Source organism: Theropithecus gelada, chromosome 1 (assembly GCF_003255815.1).
Source record: "Theropithecus gelada isolate Dixy chromosome 1, Tgel_1.0, whole genome shotgun sequence".
NCBI lineage: Eukaryota > Metazoa > Chordata > Mammalia > Primates > Cercopithecidae > Theropithecus > Theropithecus gelada.
The window spans coordinates 15,038,136-15,063,310 of NC_037668.1; the positions used below are offsets into that span (position 1 = coordinate 15,038,136).

Below are 25,175 nucleotides of genomic sequence, written 5' to 3' on the forward strand. Positions count from 1 at the left end.
CCACTATCCCCAGATGTTCATTTCATAAAATCAAAAACAGAATTCCATATTGATCACTGATGGGAAAAAATAGTCAACAATGTACAAATGGAAGAGAGAAAAAATACTTGTCTAAGAATTACATTTAGTGTCTAAAAGTCAAATAGCTCAATTTCTGCTCATGAGATTCAACAGATGAACTGAGGGAACATATGCCAATAACTCTGAGATTACAGGTCTACATGGAATGCCCGTAAGGTGCAGGATTCTATTAGCTGTGATGATATGTCTCACGTGGGCAAATCTTTGTGGAAATAGCAGGAAAAAGGAAAAACTGTCAAGGAATAATATAGAGACAGTGTGATGGTTAATTTTATGGGTTAACTTGGCTAGACCACAGTGCCCAGGTATGTGGTCAAATATGATTTCAGAGGTTTCTGAGAAAGGGTCTTTTGGATGAGAGTAACATTTACATTAGTAGACTTTGAGTAGAGCAGGTTGCCCTATGTCATGTGGGTGGACCTCATCCAATCAGGTGAAGGCCTGAATGGAATGAGATTGACCTTCCTAGAAGAAGAGGAAATTCTACCAACAGAATATTTTAGGACTTGCATAACAACTCTTCCCTGGGTCTCCAGCCTCCCTGCCTCGAACTTTCACAATCATGTGAGCGAATTCTTTAAAATAAATCAATAAAAATAGATAATAGATAGATGATTCTGCTTCTCTGGAGAACCTTGACTAATATAGATAGCATACTAATTCACCCTTGCCATTTACAGAGGAAAGAGTGGAGTAATAAATATCAGACACCAATAACGTTTTTCTTCCCTTGTGAAAGCTGCTTGGCACAAAGCTATTACGGGCGCGGTGGCTCAAGCCTGTAATCCCAGCACTTTGGGAGGCCGAGACGGGTGAATCACGAGGTCAGGGATCGACACCATCCTGGCTAACCCGGTGAAACCCCGTCTCTACTAAAAAATACAAAAAATTAGCAGGGCGAGGTAGCAGGCGCCTGTAGTCCCAGTTACTCGGGAGGCTGAAGCGGGAGAATGGCATAAATCCAGGAGGCGGAGCTTGGAATGAGCTGAGATCCGGCCACTGCACTCCAGCCTGGGCGACAGAGCGAGACTCCGTCTCAAAAAAAAAAAAAAAAAAGAGGTGACTCTAGCCTGGTCTTCTCCAGACCTACTCACCACAGAAACAAATTATAGCTATACAAAATATCTTGAAGGTTTAGCTGAAGAGATGGGGAGATACCCTACTGCTCAATGTCCCTCATGTCACCTGTTGTACCTCCCCTTAGTTAAGTCAGGAGGGCAACACTCCTTTTATTTTTTATTTTATTTTGTATGTTTGTGCGTATGAGATGGAGTCTCGCTCTGTGGCCCAGGCTGGAGTACAGTGGCATGATCTTGGCTCACTGCAACCCTGCTTCCCAGGTTCAAGTGATTCTTGTGCCTCAGCCTCCTGAGTAGATAAGATTACAGGAAAATCATGGAACCAACTTAATTTCAAAAACAACATGTAAAGGATTAGATGATGGAATAAACAAAAGAAGAAATGCCTTCATCAAAAATAATGCAGAGGGCAATAATAATCTTGATTCTACTGATAACATTATTGATCGAGCAATTATTAAATCTAGGCACATCCTGCAAATGAGGTATTATTACCATCCTCACATTACAGTTGAAAAAATATTGAGGTACAAATAGCTTGTCAACAGCCCAAGGGCACAGACAAACAGAAATAAGATTTCAACCAGAAGCCCTGAACAGATCACACACAGTTTCTCTTGTTCCCTAGTCCAAGGAACTTCTGTACCCTCCAATTACATTTCTTCCCAGGCAGAGACCTTCTTGGAGGATGAGAAGCAGCCACTAGATGACAGGAGGGGAAGTGAGGTATGTAGTCTTCAAGGGAGCAGACCACCTTGGGAGTTATAAAAGGGCACAAACGCCTCTGGGTGGGGTCGAACCACCAACCTTTTGGTTAACAGCCAAACGCGCTAACCGATTGCGCCACAGAGACACAGCTAAGCTTTTGCTTTCATTCGAAAAGAGAGTAAGCTGTCACTAAACGCTAGCTAACACCATGCACCTTTTGCAAAATGACTGGGTAATCTCCAAAGCCTCGGAAAGCCTGAGCAGTCAGAGCGACGAATCCACTTGTTTGTCAAGTTTGAAACCTGTGCGTTGGGTGATTCCGAAACGCCCCGCGCCCCGTCTTGTCCCCTCACCTAACTCAGAAGCCAGCGCCTCCGGAGACGCGGGGACAGCGACTCCTGTTAGAGCGACTTGGGCCCCAGGGAAGCTGAAACGCCCAGGGCGCTCAATTAGGACTAGTTGAATTAATAATACATTTGAGAGACTGAATATACAATCGGACAGTGGCCGGATTATACGTAAAAATAGAACTCTGATCCACTACCAGGGGCCACCTGTACAGGAAATCAACTTCCTTATCTACAAACAACCGGGGAAGCCAGCCTGCTATTATATAAGTCAGACTCACGGGGAGCAGTTATCTGTAGTAACAAACAATAACTTCCATAACAATCGGCTCCAAATGGCCAGAGCTTGGTTAGTAACTGACACTTTCCCTAATTTATCTTCCCACTTGCAACTTAGGACGAACCAGGGAAAGCCAAATATGCACCCCTAACCAAGCACACAGGATGTCCCCCTCCTAGTTAGCCCCCCTCCCCCACACCAACAGCCTCCAATCAGGGCACACCTGAAGCCTTCCCTTTCCTCACCTCTAAAGCTGTCCCACTCCTCTGCCTGCCTTCTAGGCTCCGTCAAAATGCAAGTGCCGCTGGCTGATGCCCTAGTGTCAGAATAAATAACCATTGCTTTTTTCATTTGATTGGCCTTCATTTTCACACTTTGTCATCTTTAAGCTTTTAGTCCTTTGAAAAATTCTGAGAGTGGAAAATAAATGAAAGGTTTTTTTCAAAGTGGGGAGTTCTTTTTTTAAAGGCTTTATTCTGGTCAACAGATTTCCAAGTGTGCAATGTCCCATGGGGTAGGCCACAAAGGGGCCTAGAGTGCACCATCTGCGCTGCTGCAGCTTCTGGCTCTCAACAGATCTGAGATCTAAGGAGTCTGTGGGGTCAGTGGGCAAGATCAGGAAAGGGGCAGGGACCAAAGGAGACATGAAGAGGGAAACAGCAGGGACAATGAGACCTCCCAGGAGACGTGCAGAGGCAAAGCCTGGATCCTGAGAGATAAGAATTGTTTTTGTCATGTATTTGAATGGGAAGAAATCGAAAAAGGACATGAAAGAGAAAAAAAACACAAGAACTTGTAGCTATCCAAGAGCAAAACAGGAAAATATTGTGGATGTTTTTGCATCAAAAATATTAAAAGCAGCCCACTGGCAACCCCAGGTTTATGATGCACCATGATAGCATAACAGTTAGCACTCTTCGTTGTGGCCGAAGCAACCTTGGCTGGAATTGGAGCCGCAGTAGCATCTGGCTTCCTTCTTGGCAAGATTTGGTATGTGTTACAGTTTCACTTTTTAAATCCCCTTACCAACTGCACCCAGTAGCTGTGGTCAGAGAGTAGGGCTGTGTCTCCCTGCAATACAGTCAGGACAAGAGAAGGAAACCCCCACAGTGCACTGACCTAGGGCAGAGTCTTTGGGGAAGGTTAGAAGGGGCCGTGTGTCTGAGCATGTGCAGGAACCATCTCAAAAGGTAAAGAGCCCTGACTCTCCAGGAGCCTTGTCTGTAGCTTCAACTGATGTAATGGTGTGGTAATAACCATTTTTCTGGCTGAGATATTTCAAAGGTCAGTAAGGCCTTTTTAGATGCAATGACAATGAGCTTTGTATGAGTTCTCATTCAACAGGGTATTTTACAATAAAATCTGATAATGTAAAACCCAATAAATGTAATAGAACCTAAACTGGATGCCATCCTCCACCTCCCCCACCCCATTTTTTGGTGGGGGGAGGGGAGCTAATAGTACATTATTGAAGTATAATTCACAAAGAGTAAAATGCACAAATCTTAAGGGCATAGAAATGTAACCATCACCTAGATCAAGTTATAGAACATTTCCGTCAGCCCAGAAAGGTCAATAACCTCCTGCAGATTCCCACCTACCTTCCTTTCACTTAGGCAAACCATTCTGATTTCTATCTTCACAGATGAATGTTGACTGTTTCTGAAATTCACATAAATGAATATACATTTTTGTGTCTGACTTCTAATTTCATGCAGCATAATGTTTTTGATATGCATCCATGTTTTGAGTATATTATTTTGGTGTTATTAATGACAATTAATTCTGTGTGGTTGACTGGGTTATTTCCAATTCTGGCTCTCATGAGCAAAGCTGCTATATTCTAGTACGATTCTTTTTGTAGACATGTGCACTCATTTTTCTTGAGTTTGTTTATACTTTGAAGTGGAGTGGCTAGGTCATGGAGTAGGTCTAAATTTAACTTTATTATAAACTGCCAAACAGTTGTCCAAAGTGGTTGTGCTATTTTACCTTCTCACCAGCAACGAGAGTTATAGTTACTCCACATTCTTGTCAGTACTTCTTGTCTTTCAAGATTCTTCCATTCAAGCTGTTAAAATACCTTAAACTGAGTAGCTTACAAACAAGAGAAATTTATTTCTCACAGTTCTGGAGGCTGGGAAGTCCAAGTTCAAGGTGCCAGCAGATTTTGTGTCTGATGAGGGCTCACTCTCTGGTTCATAGGCTGTGCCTTCTCCATGTGTCCTCACAGGTGGAAGGGCAAACAAGCTCCCTCCAGCCTCTTTTATAAAGATACTAATCCTATGCATGAAGGCAGAGTCCTCATGATCTGATCAGCTTCCAAGGGCCTAAACTTCCTATTACCACCAACTTGGGGATTAGGAGTTCAACAAATAAATTTGGTGGGGGGGATGCAGACACACAAACATTCAGACCATAGCATTGTATAAAGGTAGCTCATCACTGAAGTTTTAATTTGTGTTTCCCTAATAAGTAATGATTTTGAACATTCTTCCTTATGTCTTTTGGCCATTTAGAAATTTTGTGTGTGTGAAGAAAGCCTATTCATGTATTTTGCTCATTTTTAAATAGCTTGGCTTTTATTATTAATGTCTAAAAGTTCTCTCTAAATATTCAATATCTGAGTTCTTTTTCAAATAAGCATACTGCAAATATCTTCTCCCAGTCTTAAGAAGGCTTGCCTTCTTTCTTGTGGTAATTTTTTGATGAGTAGCAGTTTTTAATTTTGATGAAATCCAATTTTTTTTTGTGACCTCTAAGACACCTTTCCTACCCTACAATTGTGCATGTATTTTCCTGCATTTTCTTCCAGAAACGTGTGTTTTTATTTTTATTTTTAAATCTATAATTCTTCTTAATTTCATTTTCTGATCTCAGCACGATGCTTAACCACTATACAATCCACAACTTGCAGACCAACAGTTCAGTCTCCCGGAAACTTGTGTAACCCTTGAGGTAACAACATTTACAGTAGTTTCCTGCTGTGCTCTTTGACAGCGATAGATCCTTGTGCTTCCACCCCTCACTCCCTCCCTCTCTTGCCTTCTCCCTTCTTCTCTCTCCTTTTCTCACCCCTACAAGGTGAGAAAACCAGAAAGACCTAAAACTGAGGAGAAGAAAGACCTGGTCTAATCTGCGCTCAAGATATTAGAGCACAAGAAGAAGAAAGACTGGGTCTGATCTGTGCTCAAACCACACCTGTATTCTGGTTTGTAAATCTAGTTCTGCCCCTGTGTGGCCTTGGATAAATAACTTAAACTTTATGTGCCTCCATTCTTTCTTCTATAAAATGGAGCTAATAAGAGTAGTCTTAGGCCAGGTGTGGTGGCTCATGCCTATAATCCCAGCACTTTGGGAGGCCAAGGCAGGCAGATCACTTGAGATCAGGAGTTCAAGATCAGCCTGGCCAACATGGTGAAACCCCGTCTCTACTAAAAATACCAAAATTAGCTGGGCATGGTGGCAGGCACCTGTAATCTCAGCTACTCAGGAAGCTGAGGCAGGAGAACTGCTTGAACCCAGGAGTTGGAGGTTGCAGTGAGGTGAGATTGCACCACTGCACTCCAGCCTGGGCAACAAAGCAAAACTCCATCTCAAAAAAAAAAAAAAAGAGAGAAAGAAAGAAAAGAAAAAAGTAGTCTACTTCATTTTGCCATTGTTAGCTGTGTCTGGATATGGTTGACGATTAATTAATAATCAAGCAGAATGATCTTCCTCATTGTCATTTTCCTCTGCATTATTTTTGAAAGCCACTGTGCTAACGTTTTGCATCTTAAATTAGTTTTGCTTCTAAGAATTCCTGTAGATGGACTCATGGAGAATGCCCACTGTTATGTCCAGTTCTTTCTTTCTGCATAATGTCTCTGAGTTTTATTCACATTGTTGAGTATATCAGATGTTCATTCCTTTTTATTGCTGAGCAGTATTCCATTGAATGAGTATACCACAGTTTATTTACCAGTGTCCTGATAATAGACACTTAGGTTGTTTGTAGTTTTGGGTATTGTGAATAAAGCTGCTATGAACGTTCCTGTTATAATTTGTGTGTGTGTGTGTGTGTGTGTATGTGTACATATGTTTTAAAGTCTCTTGGAAGAATATCTAGATGAAGAATTGCTAGGAAAAAAAAAAGATGTTTATGTTTAAATTTATAGGAGACTGCCAAACCAAAGTGATTATAACATGTTACATTCCCTCTAAAAATGTATGAGTTCTAGGTTTTCCACATCTTCACCAAGATTTGGTGTTTTCTGACTTTATAATTTTGCCATGCTAAAATGGTGGAGTGGTATCTCAATCTTGTTTAAGTTTATTTCTCTCACAACTAATGATATTGAGTACTCTTTTATGAACTGACTGGCCACTAGTATATTTTCCTGTCTGAAATGTCTGTTTAAGCTTTTGCCCATTTTTAAGATGAGTGTTTCCATTTCTAATACTGAATTGCAGGAGCTAATTATATACTCTGGATACAGGTTCTTGGTTAAATACGTTTTGTGAATATTTTCTCCTAGTCCATGGCTTGCTTTTTCATTTACTTAATGGTGTCTTTGGATGAAAAGACATTTCATATCGATAAAGTCTAATTTATCATTTTTCTGTTTTACCTATTTCTCTGTGTAATATTTAGAAAATACTTGCTTTCTGCCAAGTCATAATAACATTTTCATGCATTTTCTTCTAAAACTTTATAGATTGCATGGTTTGTTCTGTGATCAAACTCAAATTAGCTTTTGTGTATGTTGTGAGGTAGGGATTGAGATTTTTTTCCTCACTAGGAGATAGCTAGTTGGTCCAGCACTATTTGCTGAAATGACTCTTCTTCCCCATTGTACTGCTTTGGTGCCTTTTTTGAAAAAAAAAAATCAATTGGGCATATAACAAGGATCTGTTTTAGGTGTCTCACTTCAGTTTCATTTATCAATATGTGTATCCTTTTGCCATGTTCACACTGTTTTGTTTATAGTAATAAATAGCTTAATAGTAAGTCTTCCAGGTTTGACAACTCAATAAACCTGAAATGTGTACATCCTGTTGTGCCACCATGAAAATCAAGACATGCTGTCACTTAATCTCCCTCATTTCACTAGAGGACACATCTCTCATAAATAATGGTTGACCCCTTAGCCAAAGATCCTCTGTTGCACTCTCTGGAGAAAATAAATCTCCAGTTGCCTTAAGAGCTGATCTAGAGGTGATCTAGATACCTGCAACATTCAGCAATTAATTTAGATTTTCCTTGGAAAAAAGTTCATTTTCAATGTGTTTTTTTTTTTTTTTTTTGCCACAGAATTTTTTTTTCCTGTTACTTAGTAGCATGAAGTACAACATTTGGTTTGCAATTTCTGTTCTGTGTAGGAAGAAAAACTTTAGTGGAAACAACCAGTACTTAAAGACCATTTTATGAGGCTGTCATTCACATATTATCTCTTTTGCCGTTTTTGTTAAAATGGTATAAGGTGGGCTTTATATGCTTTCTGTATATTCTTTGGAATGTGTATTTAAATTAAAAACAAAATTAAAATATTCATCCTAGACTCAGGTTAAAGTCCACCAACAATACACTTAAAATAGGATGGGCCCAACCTAAGTGTACAACCTACCTGCTTGAAGTGTGTAGTTGGTGTGTGTGTGAGACATTCTCAACAGTATTTGTGTTCCCTGATGTAGTGATTTTCGTTTTCTTCCCACCCTTGAAAGTCCTCGACTTAAAACCCATCTAGAACATTTCCTTTGCTAAGACTTTAAAGTATTCTTTCTTCAGGTAAGGGCAGTTTTTAAATAGTTATCAGTTACATGCTTGGAATTCATAGAAAGCTTGGGGAGAAACAATCCAACGGCACAAGTTCAAGCGCCCGACGGGGCGGAGAAGGGACTGTATACTCACTGATTGCCAAGCCGAGATTGTCCGCCTTGCCTGCTTTGGCTGAGACTAGAGACGGAAACTCCATTCAACAGCGACTAGAGGGCTGAAACAGGGCGCAAGAGTGCGGCTGCCCTTCGCCTACCGGTCCCTCCTGCCTTGGCGCCTTCGGAGTTCGAACTGACCCGGGACGTTGCTGGAGCCGGCAGGAACTGCAGACTCACCACGCGCGTCCCCGCACACCCGCACCTGCGCCTGGAGAACTCCTCGCCAATTGAATACCCGGTCCCCCGCCGAGCTTCGCTGCAGGTTACAGGAAAGAGGTGCAGGGTTGCGGACCCGAGGAGAGAAGCCGCGCGGAGAGGACCGGGTCCTGCCACTGGTCCCCGAGAAGACAGGCCTAGAGAGGCCGATTTTGACCTGCAGGGCCACAGTCCAATGGCCGCTTAAAACCCTAATGTCTGGTAGCGAGTTGAAGCGATCTCTGTGCCTTGCTTGTCGTTTGCCAAAATTCAGAGACCAAGAAAGACAATAGCTGTGGGGATCAAAATCTGCAATTAACCAGAAAAGAAACATGATCCTGTGTTAGCTTGTTTAGGAAAAAAGGAAGAAGGAAGGAAAGAAAGAAGGAAGGGAGGAAAGAATGGAGGCAGGGAAGAAAGATGAAAAAATCAACCAAAAAAAGAAACATGATTTACTAACTAATCGGATGTGGGTCGTGAGAGAAAGACCTGCGTCCAGTTTTTGGCCTGAAAGTGTGGAGGGTGGAGTTGCCATTAACTAACGTGGGAAAAGGCAGGTGTAGTAAGTTGTAGAGAAAATATCCGGAATTCCGTTCAGGGCTCTGGGGTCTTCCTTGAAAGAGTTTTCCATCCAGGCCGTCTCGGTGTCCGCATCCGTCTGAGTCGTTTATTATGTCGGGAAGGCAGGAGTCTGAGTCCTTTATGATATTGAGGGTGCCACGGTCTCACCCCGGGCGCCTCCCAGCTCCAGCCTCCTCCCGGGAACCTGGTGCGCTCCGGCCCCGACAACCCGCGACCGTCTCTCCACGCGCTGCGGCCTAGCAAAGGTGCATCTCTAGGTAGGTGGTGAGGTGCGGCCAGGACGCTGCAACTCGCTCCGGGACTTCTAGACCTGGCAAGTGTTTCCGGGAGCGCCACTGGCTGGACGGAAAGGAGAGCGCCACTGGCTGGACACGTCGCGTGTGGGCTCGCAACTTGTAGAAAGCAGGGAGAGGACGGCCTTTTGGGACTATTCCTTGGATGTGCAGGTGGCGCCAGGAAGGGTAGATGGAGCTTTCTAGAGGTCAATGTCAGCGTAGTTTCTGCTGGAACAATTGAAGGAGAAAAGAAAAAAAAAATGTGCGTTGTGGTTTCCTGGTAGTCTATTGTCTAAAGTTGGGCGCTTTCACCGCTTAGACGAGTTGATTCCAGATTAGGGTACGACGGGGTCTTGGCCTCACTGTGTGGTATTGTTCTTTCCTGTGTTTGCCATCTACCACCACTGTGGCTCAATTATTCCAAGGCTGCTGGAGAAATGGAGTTAATTTCGATCCTAAAATTTAAGCTATTTATCTAGGATAAACTCCAAATAGTGGAACTGCTAGGTGAAATTTAGTGTGAATTTAAGATTCCGATGTATACAGTCCACCAAATGTATAAGCACCAATTACATGCCCCAAAGTGTGTGACACTGTATCTTTTCCCCAGCATTTAAAACCAACGCTAGAAAGTATTAATCCTTTAGACATAATGTTAAGCTATATTTATCATCAAAGGATTTCTTCATAGTTTCCCCTTAAACTATAAATCCGCAAGAGATGGCAAAGCTGGAAGAACTTCCCAGAATTTCAGTAAACTTGAATTCGATAGTCTCTCTGTTCTCTCCTGTTTTGGCATCTATCCTTTTCTTCCAGGTAAGATTCGTCACAATAGAAAAATAATTTAATAAATGTAATAAAAATGTAAGCCTGGACTTTTTGCTCACAGTGTTCTCCCTGGGTCTAAATTTTGTGAATGTGGTGCTGTTCCTTGGATAGTCTCATGGTTTTGCTTGAGACTTTAGGCCCTTGGGACACCTGGTGCACAGAAGGGTCCCAAAACCCATCTTTGGGTGTGCTGGCAGAGCAAATAATAAAGTAATAAAGTAATAAACCAGTAATAAACCAGTAATAAAGGCAAGGGTGCCTGAAGACCTAAGGCTGGTTGGAACCAAAGCAGATTTTTCAAAACCAGAGAGGGCTTGTGTTCATAATTTAATAATTTAATTTTTATTTTGATGAAATTTAAATTTGATTTAAATTTTCATAATTTAATTTTCATTTTGATGGCCACTTTATTTTGAAAAAGACACTAGTGGAGGAAAGTCTCTTTATTGGACCATCAATTTCCCTATAAATCTTTGTCTCAGAAAAATTTAATAATAAATTATAATAAAATAATGTTTCACATCTTACATTATTCACATTTGATTTAGTTGGCTTATGCTGTCAATGTGTTGCCCACTGTATAACACTCCTGAAGAGTTACCTTCAACTATGTAGTAATACATATTACTATACATACACACACGTATACATGTGTATACATATACGTGTGTGTATATATGTATATAACCATATGTGATTTCAAAAGGTAAATTAAAGATAATGGGAAGGTGTTGGTAACCTCTCAGATAGTGTAGCACTAGGATAACTGAATTTACGGTGTGGTGTCACATACTTCAGATATCTATGCTGTAATATTAAAATGGCATTTCATTGGCCAACTAACTTGTCCATTTCCTGGCCCAGCATGATACATGAAAGCAGTGAAAATGGGAAGAAAATAGCCTTTTGAAGGACTTGCCTAATAAACTTCTCCCTTAGCATTACTTGGAGTGACATCAGAAAATTGGAATGAAATAATTGTGTAAAAAAGGCAAATTCTCTGCTCTCTTTCTCCCCCAATCCTTAATAACAAGGAGGAAACCTAGACTCAGGTTAGGTTTTCTCTTCTTATTCTTCACGTACCAGGACAGGTACTGAGCTTGTTTGTTACTATTTGGGGACTTAGTATATTGTACAAAGGGGTGTGGCTATTACTGCCCCTTTTCTACCAGAGCATCAAAACTGGCAACCTGGCTGGTGTTAAGGGGAGCTTCTAACCTTGAATCCCCACTCCATGTGACTTCCTTCTGGTTCTCTCTTCTCAGAACTTGCAGTCATCAGATTCATTTGGAGAAGTTTGATAAAGGTTACTTTATGCTTAGACAGAAGAAAAAGCCCTAAGGCCTTGAACTGAGCCTTATCCTCTGATACAGTTTACTGGAATTCCTTCCACTGTGGCACAAGCCCTGCCATAAATTGTGACTATCTATACCTTGTCAGTTTTATCTATGTATATATCTTTTATAGTAGTCCCCACATCCACCAGAGAACCTAGGTTATTGGCAGAATGAGATTTGGCAATTTTTTGGTCCTCTGGCCAGACACTATCAGTTAGTACTCTGATTCCACCATTTTTGAAATTATATACAACAAATTATAAGTACTGTTTATTTTGGAGAGTTCAGGTTAAAGGAAATGAAGGTTATTATTGAGTATTATTTCTGTAATTTTCTAATTTTAACCATAACATAGGTTTCTTATCAAAAAGTATGGAAGCCAGAAAGCAGTGAAGCAATAATACTTTCTCCAAAACAAACAGGCCAAACTTTGGCAGGCGTTACAAATCTGACATGCAATCGTGGCTTCTATATCAGAAATCGAGTCTTTTACTTTGCGAGAGGCAGTAGCTTTTAGTTTTTTGTCTTCCTTTCGGCTGCCAGAGGAACTGAACATTGTGAATTCACTGGCATAGTCCCAAGAACCTTTATTTGGCAAGCAAGCTATTGATTTTGGTGGGGTTTATCAGTCACTCCTACTAGCAGAGATGTGATAACACTGCAGTCAGAGAAGATGAGTTTTAAAATTTTGACTTGCCAACCAACAGGACATTATTTATACGGTGAAACTTAGACATCAGAGGCTACAGGCACTCAGGCTAAATTCTGACCCATTCATTGGTGGCAAATATTAAGGGATTTTTGCCCCATTAGCCCTTTTTTTACTCATGATGGTACTCTGAACAGAAGAATCTCCTCTAACAGTTTAAGACCATTCATTGTAGAAGCATGTAACTCATCAATCTCAAGGACACATTTTCACAACTATACATTGAATTGGCTCAGAGGCTTCACTCATAACTTTAACTTTTTTTCCCCCTTTACTGAAAGTTTTACCCAAACTCTGTCAGTTGAACTCACACTCTGCAGGAACACATACCAAGAAGTTTAACACATGCACTTTAGTTACAACAGCACCTGCCAGGAGAACATCTTACCGCCTTGACTGAGAGTTCAACGAGTGCAGGGAGGTGTGACCGGCCATCAAGAAGCAGTGGAAAGACTTCTTTCCTTAAAGTACCTGAGTCAGGTAGAGGGGAAGAGAAGAATTAGGAGCACAATGAGAGCAGGCACACAACAGGAAGCACAACTCTGCAATTGCTTATGGTTTTAAGAGGCTGTCCATTCAGTTTTTTGGGTTTTTGTTTGTTTGTTTGTTTGTTTTTTCTTTTTTCTGAGATGGAGTTGCCCAGGCTGCAGTGCAGTAGTGCAATCTCAGCTCACTACAACCTCCACTTTCTGGGTTCAAGCGATTCTCCTGCCTCAGCCTCCCAAGTAACTGAGATTACAAGCTCCTGCCACCATGCCTGGCTAATTTTTCTATTTTTAGTAGAGACGAGGTTTAACCATGTTGGCCAAGCTGGTCTCGAACTCCTGACCTCAGGTGATCCGCCTGCCTCGGCCTCCCAAAGTGCTGGGATTACAGACATGAGCCACCATGCCCAGCCTGCCCATTCAGTTTCAATGAATTTTAAACAACAAAAAATGCCATTTGGGTGGCTGGTTTCAAGTCCTCCTTGTCAATGCTCAGCCTCCAAATATTCACTAACACATATGACAGTAGGAGGACTGTTACTCTCCTCTCACACCTAGTACTTGAGAGAGAACATCTGCTACCAAATCCTGGAGGCCCTTCTCAAGCCTGCTAACCTGGCCCCATGCAGTTCTTTCTGTTTTTTCTCCTAGAAGGCATTGTGACCTTACTGGTCCCATGTTGGGCATCAAATCTGTGAATGGCTCACACTTGGACTTATGCACACAGCATAAGTAATAGGGGATATCTATGCATAAGAAAGATTAGTATGTTGTCAGCTCCCCACATCCATAATTCCACAGCATGACACCAAACTGGGTTACTAGATGACAACCCAAGTGGTGGGTTGCTCTGTCAAGAAGGGGCCAATTTTTTATTGCAGCTAGGCAGTTATAGTCTGTAGTTGTACCACTGAGGGAATTGGAGCAAGATGGAAATTTCCATGGCTTACCAGAAACAGGTGAGAAACTGCCTGCTGGTAGCCTGTTGCAAGACAAGGAGGCCCCTACAAGAGATGAGTAAGAAAGAGTCTTACGATAACGCCTCAGAAGACTACCTATCTTACCATGGCCCAGGAGGGCATTTGGTCAAGGTTTGAGTCATAGTTTGGTTGAGCCTTGCCTATGAGAAGTTTAAGCAAAGCTATTCCCTTGTACCTTGTACCTTGAACCTTGAAGAGAGCTTCATTGGATATAATATCCTTAATTTACACTTTCTTCTTTTTAATGAGTAAATTGCATTTTATTTTATTTTATTTCATTTTTTGAGACGGAGTCTCCCTCTGTCACCCAGGCTGCAGTGCAGTGGCACGATCTGGGCTCACTGCAAGCTCCGCCTCCCGGGTCATTCTCCTGCTTCAGCCTCCCAAGTAGCTGGGACTACAGGTACCCGCTACCACACCTGGCTAATTTTTTGTATTTTTAGTAGAGATGGGGTTTCACCATGTTAGCCAGGATGTCTTGATCTCCTGACCTCATGATCCCCCCAAGAAGTCTCTCTCCCTCCTTGTGTTCTAGTCTGTGAATGGTTCACACTTGAACTTAGTGTAGGCTCCTAGTGGGAGAAGCAGGGGTGGTGAAAATCCTCATCATAAGGAAAAATATAACCCAAACCTCTAGAGGTTTCATAATTTTCCTCTTGCTTCTAAAAACATAGTCATGTCTTATGGGGTGTTATGTGCTTTATATCTTAACATTTTCCACTTGCTGCTTCTTTGTTTGAGGGGAGAAATACCAGCATGTGGCAAATGGAGAATAAGACTGGTGGAAGCTGCAGGGCAAGGCCTTTACTTCCAGTGACACTGTTCCCAACTCCCTCCAGCATGAGCTGAGCCTCCTCAGGCTGTGGCTGTGCAGCAGACAGGGTGTGAGGAAATCCTGCTTTGCCCTGGTTACCCAGGATGGCACTGAATTCTAAAAGGCAAAGGGTATGTGGTGAGGGGCCAGGCTGAAGACCTGGTGTGGTACTTTTGTGAGCAGTGGCACCATTTGAGGCTGGGTTGGAGAGAGGTGCAGGGCCTAGCTCCCCAAAAGACCAGCAGATCGACTGGGGCAGAGTGAGGGATTCCAGTGTAACCAGGAAGGCTGCAGATCATAACAACTATGGCTGCTGATTTGGCATCAAAAATGTGGCATAATCTAAGCCATAATTGTTGAGAATGGCACCAACATGCTGCAGCTGCAGAGAGTGGGTGACCAACATTTTGAAGTGGCATCGTTGTCTGGGGTAAATATCCAAGATTCATTGCCTCACACCAAGGGAATTGAGGACGTGGACACATAAGAAGTGGGTTTAGGAGTGGAGGTTTAATAGGCAAAAGAAACAGAAAGGAAAATAGCTGTCTCTCCTGAGAGAGAGGGTTGCCAGACTGGAACTTCTGGTTTTGTGGTGAAGTGCACAGGGTTTTATAGGCTGGCTTGAGAAGGCAGTGTCTGATTTACACAGGACCCAAAGATTGGTTGGACCAGATGTGACATTTACTTAGTGCTGGAAGAAGCTGGCCACCCTGCCCTAATCTTCTTATTATGCAAATGTGTTTTCTACTTGACCTGTGCCACGTTGTTTGCTCCTTACTGTACACGTGGTTACAAAGGAAAAGGGAAGATGGAGTCACCATGTTGAACATGCCTAGCCCCCAGGTAGCCTTGTCCTATTGGCACAGCTGCCAGTATTCACCCGTGCAAGCTTCCAGCTTGCTTATCTATGTCTACAGCTCGATTTTACAGGCTGCTCTTTGTTAGAAAAGAAATTATTTGGGGGCTGCTTTTCATTAAAAGGGAAACCTTACCGAGGACTTCCTTACCCTAGCGCCTAAATAATTTCTTTTTAACTCCTATATCAATTTGTTTGAAGAACAGATAACATTTTGAATGGCCCAGCCTACAGCCCAGAATTTCAAGGGAAGACCTGTCTGCTAGCTTCTCTTGGATGATATCTTCCATAAAACCACCTAGACACTTACATAGCATATTTTTCTGTCCACTGTCTTGCTAGTCTGTTGTACTTCTCTCTGTTGGCCTTGTAGGTATGGGCTATCTCTAGAACTAGAGGGTCATTGAGGTTGGGGACGCTGGGCAGTGAGCAGATGGACAAGAGAAATTTTGACACAGTCAATGCTAGAGACCACTGAGACCATAGGATGTCGAAGCAGATGCTGCCATTGCTATTGATATTGGGGTGATAAATTTTGGTTGTGAAAGCAACCTTTGGGGGCTTGAACAGGTAATCCATAGGAAAGTGGATGGTCAGGAAGAAAACACCTCCTTGGCAAGGACTGTCATTAATTATCACCCAGAGGCCCCGTGGAGCACTGGGCAGGAGGATCCCTCTGCAAGTTGGTTAATTCATTCTGGATTCACTTTAGTGCCATCCTACCCCATTGCTGGGGGCTGGGGCGGCCCAGCCACACTGCACTTTCTATATACATGTTTTTTGAAATTGATGCTTCACTGTTACCTTGCCTTGTATGTTAGTGCCCATCTAATTCAGTTGCTTTTGTAATTTGTTCCACAGTGGTGCCTGGAGACCTGAATATGTTTTATCTTTAAAATCTAATAATTTTACTAGGATATTGTCTTGAAGTTGATCATCCTGGTTTAATTTTTGCTGCCACTTGATGGGCCATTTCAATGTGCTTCATCATGTAAGTAATCTGTCATTTTCACTTTTGTAAATCAAGTCTCCTAGATCGTTTGCCTGAAAGCCTGATTCCCCTTTAGAGAACAGAAAACAAAAAACAAAAACAAGAAACTGTATATCGCATTACAATTTTTATTCAACAAATACAGAGATTCCCAAAATAGTTAAAACAAAGTAGAAAACAACTCTGGTGTTATAAAAGCAGTAGGTTCATATGCCCACTGTGCGGTAATAAACCAATACACTGAGAGCGCAGTTTGCAACAAAGAATTTAATGATCACAGGGCAGCCAAGGGGAAAGATACAAGTAGACCTCAAATCCATCTCCTCAAGAACTTCTGCATTAGGGCTTTTAAGGGGATTGTGGAGGGTGAGGGGCTGGAATATTAAGGTTGTTGATTGGTCAGGGGAAGGGGGATGAAATCATTAGGATGTGGAAACTGCATTCTGAGTCAGTTCCTCAGTGGGGTCCTTCAGACCAGCTGACATCAGTAGTTTCACTGGTACACAGGATCTGAAAGAATATCTCTAACGGAAAACTTAACATTTCATAATGTTCAGGTCGTTATCTATAGAACAGTTCAGGAGAACTATAATCTAGGGCTTGCCTGATTCTAGCACGAGCACCAAACAACTGTGAGGAAGCAGGTCCAAGAGCAGGCTGCCCTCAAGAGTAATGCAAATGTGCAGCAAGCTTATTTATTTTTGTTTCTCCACTTCCCTTCTTCCCTGATTAATTTTATAAAGTTTATAGGGACAGTTTCAATGGCTTCAACACAGTATTGCCAAGTAAGGATTTGAACCTGAGAGGTGGAAGTTGAAGTGAGTTGAGACCAAGCCACTGTTGCACTGCTCCAACTCAAAAAAAAAAAAGGTCAACACCTGTTGACACACATTGCTAGGAATCCCTTTGGGAAAGCAAATGGGCTCACGGAACACACGGAGGCCATGGTAGGTGACAACGTTAACTAATTCTGTTCATGGCGTCCAGGGTACAGGCCTGAGGGTCCACTTGCCACCCCTGCCCAAAGCCACGACTCCGCCACTCCCCTCATCTCCACACGGATTCCTCCCCACATGCCTCCCCTTTCCTTGGGCTGCTGACACCTGACACCACCAAGGTGACTGCTCCTCCCCACAGCTTCTCTCCTTCCGGGACTTCACTTCTTGATCCTTGCTCCATAGTGAGGCATGACCCAGCGGTCAGCCCAAAGTCTAGCATGCGAATCAGGGATGTGATGTTTCTTCGGGATTCCAGGGATCTATCTGGAGAATAGATGAAAGTAACAAAAGTTTTACATACCAATATTCACAACTGCATCGAACTACCAGAAACACTTGCCACTGTCAAGGATAAACTATGCTAAGTAGTTCCAGGCGTGCGCCACCATGCCTGGTAAATTTTTGTATTTTTAGTAGAGACTGGGTTTCATCATGTTGGCCAGGCTGGTCTTGAACTCCTGACTTCAGGTGATCCACCTGCCTTGACCTCCCAAAGTGCTGGGATTACAGGAATGGCTTTTGAGTCTAATTGCAAGGTCACTAGATCATTAGATCATTTCCTGAACATCTTGTGCTTCAGGCATTGGCCATCGCTTGGGTTACCACTGTCATCGGTCAAAAGCCTCTACAACCAAGGCCCTTAAACATGGGATAGCCTGTGTAGGGCAGAAGTATAAAGAATATAGAGAAGTGAAGAACAAAACTTGTTGCATTGGCCAGGAATTGAACCAGGGTCTCCTACGCAGGAGGTGAGAAGTCTACCACTGGACCTCCAATCCAGCTCCTATGTGTGGTCCTGGAGGCACAATTGAAATACAATACTGAAAAAGACAAAAATTGTTCCAAAAGAAGCTTTTTACAATATTGACTAAAAGCTAACAAAGACATCCAGAACCAAGGTGTTTATAGAAGACTTTTACCAGACAAAATTATAAACATTAAAATAGACAAACAGAGTTTGTCTGCTCGAACTCTAATTCCAAAAAAAGCTCTTTCCAACTGCATAACAGACTCCTATATAAAAATGAATCAGAAATTCATCTAGGTTCCTTGTTTCTGATACTAAATCTTCAATTTAGGACCTCAACCTCAAACTGTTGCTTCAGTGACTCTGAGAAGGGAGCACTAACTGGTAGCATAGGTAAGTAAAATATTAATCTAGGGAAGAAATAAGAAGCAGAATCAGAATTAGAATTAGAAGAAAGAGGAAATACGCTATACCAGAATATCATAGGCAAAAAAAGAAGATGAAGAAAGAGGAAATAAAAGGCCAGAATCAAGGTAATGCTAATGGAGTTAGTTCTTTGCAGTTGTAAAAGAGTAATGATCAGTCTTGTAATCATTATAATACTATTATTTGTCTGCTTTCTAAAATGTATAAAATATTTGAAGGAATGTATGATATAAAAAGATTAATAATGCTTGCAGTCAATGTTTCATTGTTTGGGAGAATTCAGTTTCCTCAGTTAATACACTTTCGTGTTTAAAGACATATTAATGGCTGAAATATTAACATATTGGTCTTTTGATGAAGTTCAAATAGTAGAGATATTTCTTTCCCCAATTTTCCCTAGAAAGATTAAACTGAAGAGAAAAATCTGGAGAGTTTGCCCCACATGTTGTGTCTGGGAGTCATTATGACTTTTTCAAAGACAGGAGTTGTATGTGACATGGAATCATGCTTCTTCTCTAGTTGAGAAGCCAAGCTAGGTCCAGGTTGAATCATAAACTTGAACCCAACAAGGAAACCACCCTTCACATTGACCTCAAAGAGCTTTGGCTCTATCTGTTTTCTGTCCAACACCCAAGACACATACTAGCTCTTGCCAACAAACCTTCACATGTTGTCTGTGTCAACCAGAGCTACATTTATTCCCAAATCACCTTCTAAAATACAAACCTGTACTTTCTACTCTCAACTCCAAAATTTACAAGAGGCCTCATATGCATCTCAGAGTCACAGATGCTAAAACTCAACACACCAGTGAGTTCCCTGTCAGCATCATGTACCACCCTCTACCTCAAAACTCAGTGGTCAGCCCCAAGCCAGCATCTCCCAAAGAGTAGTGCACTGTCCTGGGTGTTTCAACAGATCACTAAAACCTGCTTCTACCCCTGCCTAGACACTTACCCTCACTGCTATGCATCCTGCTGCTCAAATCAGATGTTGACATCTTCCTTAAACACTCCCAGTCTCCCAACACAACAATTTATTTCCAAAGAATAACAGTATTTAAATTTATTGGACTCTCTACAGACTCATTCCCACTTTGCTACTACGCTGGTCCATCCATCACCTCCATTAACATAAGCAGATCAAAAACTGGCCTCTCTACAGCCAGTCTTGTCTATTCCGACACATTTGCCACACTGTATCCTGAGTCACCTTTCCACAGTATAAATCTGGACATAACTGTAGCCTTAAATCATATCTACCAACATAGTAGCCAAGCAACAGCAATCCCCTTTCCTTTGGTCATTAGAGTCCTAGAGACCAAGGGGATATTAGGAAAAGAATTGCCATGAATCAGCTCTCAGAGGCAGTGGATTCTGGACTTGTGCTGGCTTTGATGTATGTACATTGGAAAAGCTCAAGTACCTGGCAATGCTTGGAGATTAGGAAGTAAGGATGAAAATAAATCACTGCACTAAATAACATGACAATAATCACTTATGCAAAAATTTTAAAGATAAGGAATATTTAAAGATTTATTAGTTTATCGTAGCTTTATAGTTGGAGAGTGAAGAAGAAAATACCAAAGCTCTTTGTCTAAACAAAATGGTGCAGAGAGATTAACATATTGTTACCTATGATAACCAGTGAGCACAAAAAGTATTTAGAAAGGAATGGCTATATTCTCTAAGAGGTATATTCTGATGTTATGTTTTTTTGCCTTAGAGTCTATTAATGTAGCCACCTTTTTGTTAATGTTTTCAATTAAGTTCCTTTTCTCGCCTTTCATTTCCAATGTTTCTCTCACTTTCTGGTTTAGATACAACTCCTAAATACAGTGTATAGTTAATTTTAAAATCCAGTCTAGCAATATTTCAGGATTTTTTTACTGGATAATTTGGTCCACTTACATTTAATGTAATTGTTGATATATATTAATTTTAAATCTATCATCTTTATTTTTTTTCTATTTATTCTCCTTATTCTGTTTCTATTTCTTTTCTTGTCTGTTTTGGATTGGTTTTTTTTAACTATTATAACAGTATATCTTTTTACTTTTTTATATGCTTTGCTTCACTTTTTTCCTTATATGTTTTTAATTGTATTTAAGTTAAGTTGCTTCTATTCTTTTGCAGTTACTTTAAAAATTACAATCTTAATCCTTAATTTTTTTTTTTTTTTTTTTTTTTTAGACAGAGCTTTACTCTGTCTCCAGGTTGGAGTGCAGTACCTCCATCTTGGCTCACGGCAACCTCTGCCTCTTGGGTTCAAGCGATTCTCCTGCCTCAGCCTCCAGAGTAGCTGGGACTACAGGCACAGCTAATTTTTGTATTTTTTTAGTAGAGATGGGGTTTCTCCGTGTTGGCCAAGATGGTCTCCATCTCTTGACCTCATGACCCACCCACCTCGGCCTCCCAAAGTGCTGGGATTACAGGTGTGAGCCACCATGTCCAGCTAATCCTTAATTTATTAAACATAATAATAGTTGGTACCCTTATCCTCATCCTGGACAATATATGGATGTTGGAATACTTTTATTCCATTTAATCTCACTCTGTATATATGCTGTTCTCATTTATTAGGTCTAAGTATTAATATTTTTAAACCCCAGAAGACTAGACATATTTTATGTAGTTAATGTTAATTTAGATTTGCAACATATGTGCTGCTATCTTGCTCTTTATTTCTGCCATGTCTCTGAATTTCCATATGTAATCATGATCCTTCTACCTGAGAAACGTCATTTAGAATTTCCTTTTGTGTTGGTCTGCTTGTGAAAAACTGTTTCAGCTATTTTTCTTTGAACATGTCTTTGTTTAGCTTTAATTATTGGAGATTATTTTTACTAAGTATGTAATTCAGGAGGCAGTTATTTTCTTTCAGCATATTGAAGATATTTGCATTTGATTATTGCTTTTCAGAAGGCAGCCAATTGTCTAGCTGCTGCTTATTTGAACGTAATCTTCCTTTCTTTCCTGTTTTTTGTCTTTACTATTTTTGCCTTGTTTTTTTTATTGTCTGCAGTTTTACCATTCTGTCTTTAGGTATGGAGTTCCCTTTATTTATCTTGTTTGATCGTTAGGCCTTTTAGAATCTGTTGACTTGCCGGGCGCGGTGGCTCAAGCCTGTAATTCCAGCACTTTGGGAGGCCGAGACGGGCGGATCACAAGGTCAGGAGATCGAGACCATCCTGGCTAACACAGTGAAACCCCTTCTCTACTAAAAAATACAAAAAACTAGCCTGGCGAGGTGGTGGGCGCCTGGAGTCCCAGCTACTCGAGAGGCTGAGGCAGGAGAATGGCGTAAACCCGGGAGGCGGAGCTTGCAGTGAGCTGAGATCTGGCCACTGCACTCCAGCCTGGGCGACAGAGGGAGACTCCGCCTCAAAAAAAAAAAAAAAAAAAAGAATCTGTTGACTTTTGAGTTTCATTTTGTCTGGAAAACTCTCAAATATTATCTATTTAGTTATTGCCTCTATTTTCTCTCTCTTCTACTTTTGAGCCTCTAACTAAAAATAAAATACTTTCTCACTCTATTTGTTATATTTTTGTGTTTGTGTATTAAATATTATTTTTTCTCCTTGTTATATATTCTGAATTTTTTTCTTCTTCCCCATCTCCCACTTTACTAGTTCTCTTTTCACCTGTGACTGCTCTCCTGTTAAACTCTTCCATTGAGCTCTTAATTTTTTTTTTCTGAATTTCATTTGCCTCTCTCTAAATCTATTCTGTCATTTTTTTTGTTGTTTCCAATTGGTGTGTAAATTGTTAACAAAACCCTTTTCTACTTCTGCATGATAATTTGACCTTTAATTAACTTTCTAGCTCTGACCACCTAGAGCCTTCTAATGACAAAATGTCAACTATTTTACTAAGCAAACACTGCGTATCATAAAAAAGACTCCTAAATGATGGACTACGCTTGGACTGGGAAAACTAAGTATCTGGAAGAAGCCAGGCTTCGAGCTTCTCTGAATGCAGTGACTCCTATAACTTGCATACACCTGGCATGGGCATTGGAAACTGCTCCTTTAAATTCTTACAAGAGATAATGGCTCCAGGATGGTGCCACATGCACCTTGGCTGTCCCCAAGTAGAGAGTGAGGGGTGGAGAGCCAAGAGACTATCTCCTAGTTCCTGTGTGGACTGCTGCTGCAGGGACTGCTCCTATAGAAATATCATGCCTGATGCAGTCCTGCTAGCAAGCTATAGTTCTTATCCTATGTCTTTCTGATTAGACTGGTGCCAAGTATGGCCTCTGAGATTCTTGTGAGCCTGAATGTTAAGTTGAAGCTAAGAAAACATCCCAGTGGGCAGAATTCTTCCAAATTTTTGTTTCATGAATAATGCAGGCATCATTGTTTTGCAGTCTTTCTAATATATCTAATATTTGGGGGCTTGATTTCAACTGCGTGATGTGTCTGCTGGTTTTCACACCTGGTTTAGTTTCCTTGTGTTCATTATTATTTTTGCGTATGTGCCATATCTTGTATTTGGAAAAATATTTTTGGAATAATTTGAGATCTACAACGAAAGCTTTCTTGCCCAGCACCTGGGGGCACTTCCAGCCCAGAACCACCTTTAACCAAGTAAAAGATGTGAAAGATGCTCTGAACTTAAACTACATAACATAAGGGATGTTTCTTTTATAGCTCATTTTCATCGCAAGATTATAGAAATTTAAGGTCCTACCTTACTGTAGGATTATTCTCCTGGTAAACTCCCCAACTTGGGAAGACTCTGGTCAGTCCCATTAGTCACAGAAGGCTGTCAAAACCTAATATGCAGGTCAAGAAATGCCCTTAGCTAAAAAATGATTTATCTGCTTGCTTATGGCTCTGGGTTCCAGTTTTTCCTTTACTTCAGGCCTCGTAATTCTTCAGTGTTAATCATCATCTTGATGCTTTTAAGAATATTTGTTTTCTATATTTTATCTAAATAGGTTAGTTACTGTTACCAGAAATGTATCATCAACTTTTTTTTTTTTTTTTTTTTTTTTTTTGTGAGATGGAGTCTCGCTCTGTCACCCAGGCTGGAGCGCAGTGGCACAATCTCGGCTCACTGCAAGCTCTTCCTCCCGGGTTCACGCCATTCTCCTGCCTCAGCCTCCCGAGTAGCTGGGACTACAGGCGCCCGCCACCACGCCCGGATAATTTTTTTGTATTTTTGGTAGAGATGGGGTTTCACTGTGTTAGCCAGGATGATCTTGATCTCCTGACCTCGTGATCCGCCCGCCTCGGCCTCCCAAAGTGCTGAGATTATAGGCGTGAGCCACCGCGCCTGGCCGATCAACTTTTAAAATATACTAAATGCTTAAAAAAATATAAAGTCATATTTTACTGCTATGGCTCCGACTGAAACTAAGTTGATGAGGCCATGAGCTGGAGCACAAATCAGTCCCCCCACTGTGAAACTGTCAGATCACTACAAATACATATTTTATTAGCAATGCAGAATTTTTCTTTTCCATCTTAAGTCATCCAGTGACCAATTGGTTCTAGGCCACAAGATCAAAAACTCCAGTCTCAAAATCTAACAACCCCCAGCCGGTAATCTCATACATGCTCAGATTTTACTTTGTAAAAGAGAATCAAGCCGCATCATATAACATTAAACATTTATTATTTTTCTTCATAGTGTAATACAGAAATGCATTTGTGTATATTGGCCAGAAATTGGGCTAACATTTTCACAAATGGAAATCAAGAATGTTACCGTAGAACTGTCAATGCCAACTTTAACTATCTGAATCAGATGGTATAGCCTACTTTCCTCTACAACTGACAGCACACTCTTTGGTATTCTGGTAGTTTTCAGTGTCCTTGAAATGTTTAACTACCCATGAAAGAACAGGTCATATGGAATTAATAAACAAAGGGCTTCCGTTTCCATCAAGAACCTTCAAGTGAAAGGAATATGGATTTAAATAAAAGAATCTGAGTGAGCACAGGAAAGTGACTCTGCTGCCAAAGTGACTCAAACTCAAAAGGACAGGATGAGACTTACTCAGGACTTTACGGAAGTGTAGAGAAATTCTCCACCACTTTTTATCCGAGAGATGCCTTTGTGGTTGTGACTCTACAGTGTAATGATTTGGGGATCCTTTCCAACTGGAATGACATCTTAAACTGAGGGGACCCAAGAAGCCTGATTTCTGTCACCCCTGACCGTCACAAAGCCCATGCAACAGGTCCATGCATTATCTAATGTTGACTCTGGGAATGGTCATTGTCATTGTTTCCTATTTGAATGGTTGTCACATTTCCTGCTTCAAATGATATCCAGAAATGATGGCTTGGGACCACATTCTCCATTTTTAGGTGGCAAGTAAACTCCAGAGACATCTGGCCGGCCGCGGTGGCTCACGCCTGTAATCCCAGCACTTTGGGAGGCCGAGGCGGGTGGATCACGAGGTCAGGAAATCGAGACCATCCTGGCTAACATGGTGAAACCCCATCTCTACTAAAAATACAAAAAACTAGCCGGGCGAGGTGGCGGGCGCTTGTAGTCCCAGCTACTCGGAGGCTGAGGCAGGAGAATGGCG

General features: G+C 41.4%; 1 non-coding gene and 1 pseudogene across 1 annotated transcript; both read right to left on the minus strand.

The window, feature by feature from the left end:
- Positions 1–1,939: 1,939 nt before the first annotated feature.
- On the minus strand, positions 1,940–2,013 carry TRNAN-GUU. The gene has a single exon. It is a non-coding gene; the product is annotated as a tRNA-Asn (tRNA).
- Positions 2,014–15,775: 13,762 nt separating this feature from the next.
- LOC112618769 lies at positions 15,776–16,187 on the minus strand (annotated as a pseudogene).
- Between the last annotated feature and the right edge of the window lie 8,988 nt (positions 16,188–25,175).